At 47.1% G+C, this 6,055-nt stretch overlaps 1 protein-coding gene across 1 annotated transcript in view; it reads left to right on the top strand.

Moving 5' to 3' along the window:
• Positions 1-1,351: 1,351 nt before the first annotated feature.
• Positions 1,352-6,055, top strand: part of FUT9 (fucosyltransferase 9) — a 113,979-nt gene continuing 109,275 nt past the window's right edge. Inside the window, exon 1 of the mRNA XM_074819518.1 lies at positions 1,352-1,476. The gene's annotated coding sequence lies outside the window, so the exon portion shown is untranslated. The remainder of the gene's footprint in view (positions 1,477-6,055) is intronic.

Genomic DNA, 6,055 nt, shown 5'->3' with positions numbered 1-6,055 from the left:
TACAAGGCAGAGCAGAAGAGCATAGTAAATTAATAATCCACAAGCCATTCAGAAACGTCTAGGACAGAGACACTGACACCAGGGAATCATATGTCTGCATTGAGCATCTAGTAAATTGTTTACTTGGAGGGCTGATGAGAAACGCACAGATGAACCTCTGAAACAACTACTTGGCAGGTAAGGCTACTAATGTACTCTAATACAGTGCTATGTTCTCATTATTGCTATATCTTTTCCCCAAATGTACTCGCAGCAGTTTGTCAACATTATATAATGCAGGGAGAGTTCAGAGCAAGGATAAAGACTTGATAGCCAGTGTTTTGTGTGCCTCTTTATTTGACATACTTGATTTACAGGTCTCCTGTTTACACGATAACACTTTGGGATGTTGCTTCTTTTATTTTTAATGTTAAAGTAATTACTCTTGATCCTAAATAAACATCCGGGAAGTCCTTTAGGTTTCAGGAGCAGGCTTGAAAGACTGCTTTTAAGGACTACTCCAGTGTATGGTTTATTTCTCAGTCAGTCAATGCTTATCGTCCTCTATATGTTTTCCCCTTGTTTACCGCCTTTTTTCCCTATCACAGCACGGTTTTGTTTCCTCCTGCCGGGTGGGAAAAAAGAAAGAAAAAAAGGAAGAGCAGCATAGGCAAGCGCTAGCAGCGCTTCTCCCCTCGGCGTTGGGGGGGCGCGGAAGAGGGGCTGGGGACCCCCTGCCCTTCAGAGGAGCAGGTCGCCCTTCCCGGGGGGGGGGGGGTGGAACGCGCAGCGAGGACGCGCCCGCGGGGCAGCAGCGCGCCCGCGCCCACCGGCGCTGCCTGCGCGCCCGCCGCGGCCTCGGGGGGCTCCGGGGCCACCCTGCGGCGGAGGACGGGGGGAGTGGGGGGGGGGGGGAACCGGACCACGGAAGAGTCCGCGGCTCCGCGGCCGGGGGAAAGGAGGGAGGGAGGGAGGGAGGGAGGGAGGGAGGAATGGCGGGATGGATGGATGAGGGGTGGAGGGATGGAGAGGTGAGGGATGGACGGATGGAAAGATGGAGGGGTGAAGGATGGAGGGATGGGAGGACGCGGGATGCAAGGATGAGAAAATGAGGGAGAAGGGATGGAAGGATGAGAATATGAGGGCTGAGGGACGAAGAGATGAAGGGCCGAGGGACGGAGGGCTGCAGGAGCGAGCGCCCGCGCTTCCCAGCTGCTCCCCCTTCGCTGCGCGCCTCCGCGCCGCTCCCCGCCCCCCCTTCTCCGCCGCTGCGCGTGCCCGCGCCCGGGGCTGACTCTCCCTCGCATCCTCCTCCTCCTCCGGCGGCGGCGGCGGCGGCGGCAGCGCCGGGGATGGGCAGCGAGAGCGCGCCCAGGAGCAGCCCGGGCCCCGCCGCTCGCCCCTGCTCCCGCGCCCGCTGCTGCTCCTGCCCCGCCGCCCCCCGCGCCCCGGGGGCAGCGCCGCCGCCGCGCTACCCGCAGCGCCCGCCTCGGACGGGTGAGTCACCGGGCCCTGCCCCCCCCCAATAAAAGCACCTGCCGTGCATCCCCTCCCTCCCCCCTTCCTTCCCCCGCGCCTCCCACCCCGGGGCGGCCCCGGGGATGAGCGCCGGGGGAGCGGGGGGTGGCGGCGGGAGGCACCGCGCTCACGGCCGCCGCCGGGGGAACGGAGGGTCCCGGCCCGGGCTCGCGCCCTCCCCGCGGGGGCGGAAGGTCCGCGGGGCAGCAGGGGTGTCCCCGGGCTCCGCGGGGGCTGGGGGAAGGGGCTCCCGCCCTGCTGCCCCTCCCGGACACCGCTGCCCATTCCCACGGGGGTCTCGCACACGCACAGACACCCCGACAGCCCCGCTCCTCAACCGGGGCCAGGAGCCCTCCGCAGCCCCCCCCCCCCCCTGCCCGGGGCGGCTCGGGGGAGGGGGCAGAGCCTTAACTTTTGCAAGGGACCGTTTGAAGGCGGGGTGGACCCGGCTCAGCAGAGTTGGCGGCTTCCCCGGAGTCGCCTCCCAGGGGGCAGCGGAGGGTCCCGGTCCCCCTCCCGCGGCCGCCCGGTGCAGCGGAGCGCGGCCCTTCCCGCGGGGCACGGGGGGCGGCTTCGGGCGGGACTCAGCGCTCAAATGGACTTTTCTGACGCTTCCCTCAGGAAATAATGAATTAAATAAAGAATAAAGCTTGGAGGGGTGTAGGGGGGGGGGGGGAGGGAAAGGTTGGAGAATTCTGTGCTCGTTTTGCTGTCGTTGCCCATAGCCGAGAGTGCAAATGACGGGATGCTGAGGTTGAAAAGCGTTTTCTGTTTTTTATGTGTCATGATGCACACGGTTGGTTGTAGGTAGTGTAGTAACTATCTGTATCCCAATAGTTCCCTGTCGCAGGGTTGTTATGGCAGCAGCGCTTCCCTCTTGTTTAGCATCTCTGGCTCAGAGTAATGTTAAAGACCTGGAAAGTGCCTTTAAAAAGAAAAAAAAGAAAAAAAAAAAAAAAAAAAGAGCAACCTCTTGCCTCTTTGCCAAATAGCCAACAAGTACGAATATAAGATTCACACTAAATCTTCACTCCCTTCTCCAGAAGCTGGTGCTGTGATAACACTTAAGACTGAAGGAGGCTGGGGGAAAACATTTTTTTTTTTTTCCACAATTCCTGCTTTTTGTTAAATTTTGTTGGAGTTTTTGCTTGGTTTTGTGGTTTTCTTTTTCATGTGTTTCACTTATACTTTTTCATAGTATTCTTTCTCACTTACAGAAGACATCTTAGTCCTGCATTACACTGGGTAAAGGGTTTCAAGTGGTTCTGCGTACAAGTAACACACAACATTTGTGGGAGGGGAAAGCCTGTAATTCTGTAGATTTAGATTTTCTGTACAATTTACAGGATGATGAGTTTTCTTCTTCGATACAGAGAAGAATCTGCATAAGACTCATCAGAAAGGTTTCACCACATCTTAACTGCCACAGCTGGTCACAGTCTGAAACAATAGGATTTAAAGGTTATTATAGAAATAAGTTTCTCTGTCACCTGTAATGGTCACCCTGTTCTCAGTCAAACCACAAATAGTTGTAAGGGGAACACTCTGATTCTGCTTTCAGTTTAATCAATAGTGGTTTTTTGGACACAGTGTTTAAACTGTGAAGCCTTTTCTGAGGGTGAATGTTAAAAACACATGAAATCGGTAGAGGGCTATATTATTTTGCAGTTTTTAATCTGTGCTGCTATAGGTACCATTTATTGTCTTCAGCTGAAGTTTGCTTGAGTAGAGGTTGAGCAGTAAATGATAAGGACAGAAGGATTTTGTTCTGGTAGCTCCCATTTTTAGTTCCGGCAGAATATTTGCAGACTGATATTGATATTGCAGGATGAAATTTTACTGAATTGTCATACCTTGTGTCCAATTGTACATTTGAAATAAATTTGGCTTATCAGTAGGAAAGCAACACGAGTGTGCAACTGTTCGTTTAAGAATGAAAAAATGCTGTCCCAGGATGATTCATGTGTTGAAACAGACTATATTCAGGTTAAATAGGTGAACTAAAATAATGTAGTGTAAGTGATCCGTAACTAATTTTCATTGCTTATAATGAAAACAGGCACTCTTGTCATCTTCAGATTGGAACAGAAAGGTATTGGAAGAGAGATGAAGAACAGCAAAATATATATTTTTAATGACAAACTAAACTCTTGAATAAACCTCAGATATTTCTGAGGGCATACCAGCACATTTCTTCGTATAACTGTGGTCATGATTCTGATCCCAGCTAAATCAGTATGAGATTCTCCCCAGGCACTGCTGTAAGCAGAATCAAAGACATCTCTGCTAACCATTTTTGAGGAACCAGCACATGAAAAGATCATTTGTATTTTTTCCCCATTGCCATAGCTGGAAGGATTTATTCATGTCTTGTATGGAATATTCCACGCTTTACCCTTTCAAGCTGTACTCAAGCCTATAGTTCTTACCTGACCAGACAGCTCAGCTGAGATAATCCTTGCGAGAAAGAATAATGTATGTATAGCTAGGGGCAGTTTTACTGGGACCAACTAGCTAAACTATAGTCATGTTTACTGGAAAAAGGGTTTGACTTTGAATGATATTTTCATATCTGATACCACTAAAATTTCATTTTGCATGGTGGTAATAGCATGTTTCTTAAAATGGCATTATTTGTTTTATGGTTCTGATATGAAAGGACTAGCTGAATTTAATCAAGCTGGAGAGCAGATGTTTCCAAATTTAGTGATTTAAAAATATCCTTAGTGATTTAAAAATAACCTTAAATTGTAATGAAGAAAGACAAATTTGGTCACTCTGAAAAGGGCTACAGCTGAAGTTATTTGTTACAAATGAACCAACAGATTAGTATTAGACAGAGGTAAAATGGAAAAAAAAAAAAAACAAAACATCAACCCTGGCAAAACCAGTCATCACAGGAAAATACACAGTATAAACCTGTAAAGACTATTGCAAAAATTACCCAAGAGGTTCTGACTCCCTTATGGGAGTCGAATGGAAAAAGCCCCACTGACTTCACTAAGCATTAATAGCTGGAGCAGATTCTAAGAAAGGGGGAAAATTAAAGCTAATTTAATTAAGTACCACAAGAATTCTGACAGATAGTTACTAAAACCAGATTGGAAATGTATGGGATTTCTTTGGTTAGGAGGAAGTGCTGGCTCCACTGAACTGGAGTTTTGCCACTGATTTCACTGGGGCCAAAATGTCACCCTGAGAATTATGTTTCAAGTGACTTTTGAAATACGTTGCATGTTATATTTAATCTGGTCTTAATTTGTGTGCTATACTATTAAAATGAGGTTACCTTTGCCAAGCTTGAGTTATTAATTAGTTATTAGCAATCATTTTCCCTTTCCTTTTACATGTTTTTAAATGTCAATTTTTCAGAAATGGCAAGAAGTACAAAATAGTCTTCCTGGAAGAGTGCACTCATAAACTGAATAATTCAAAGCCTCTACTGTCATTGTGCAATCAAATTTTTAATATGATGCTGTCAAAGTCATAAAAAAAGAAAATCAAATGTGACATCATAGAAGACAATGTATATAGCTAACATGACATCTGAATGTTTTAATTTCTCCACTTTATATTTAGTTGTTAATGAAGATAGACTTTCTTTCCTCTGAGGAGGCTCGTAATACAACATATTAAAGGTTCAGAAAAAATGATGTATTTTTGTATGCTATATTTTCTTAAAAAGAGATATACCTCTTGTGAAGAAAAGTCCCTAATGGAAGAAAATGAACTTGTAAAGGAGACGATTTAAAGCCTTCACTGGGAAACATAGAACTGAGGTAATTTGTAGCTAATGAGAAAAACTGTTGTCAGATAGGTTTTCTAGAATATGGTAGGTATGATCTTGACAAGGGACAATTTATTAACTGTTCCTAACTAGGTATGTACTTCTGTGTAAAAGAGGAGACTAATGCGCTTTTGCCCTCAAAGAACGGTCATTTCTGTTGTGTCTTTCTGCAGTTTTTCCTCCTAAATTAAGTATATCTAACGCTAATGAAAAGTACCAGATTGGCAGAAATGGAAAATGAAACTGTTTTTACCCAGCATTTATGGAGCATAGAAAGTAGCAGTGCAATGCAGTGACCCCACACTGAGTTGCTGTTGCAGCCCGGCTTGCCTGGGTATTCGACATGGAGAAAATATTTCCCCACTGAGGACCTCTTTGCTCCAAGTGGTCAGCGTGTGGAGGAAACTTGCCTGGAACAGAATTTTATTTGTTATCCTGAGCCTCTGCCATCCTCAGAGTAACCAGCACCCTTTGAGGCTCCACAGGGGTCTGGCTGGATCCTGCAAGGAGCTCAGCATTCTCAGGGCTGGTGCCTTCAAAAGTGCCGAGTGCGTTTTCCAGATCCCCTAAGAAATGGAGTGAAACAACCAGTTCATTTCACACAGGCCACAAACCAGCTTTCAAATCACAATGATTTTCCGTCACTACTGCATGTTGGTTGTATTTGAATCAGTGAACTAGAGGTGAAAGGCTCCAAAAATGTGATTACCAGTCCCCAGAGACATTTAGTCCTTCAAGGATATCTTACTGAAAATGCATGTTTGTATTTCA

The sequence above is a fragment of the Strix aluco genome, chromosome 3, assembly GCF_031877795.1.
Source record: "Strix aluco isolate bStrAlu1 chromosome 3, bStrAlu1.hap1, whole genome shotgun sequence".
NCBI classification, from domain to species: domain Eukaryota; kingdom Metazoa; phylum Chordata; class Aves; order Strigiformes; family Strigidae; genus Strix; species Strix aluco.
This window is presented reverse-complemented; position numbering and strand designations above follow the sequence as displayed.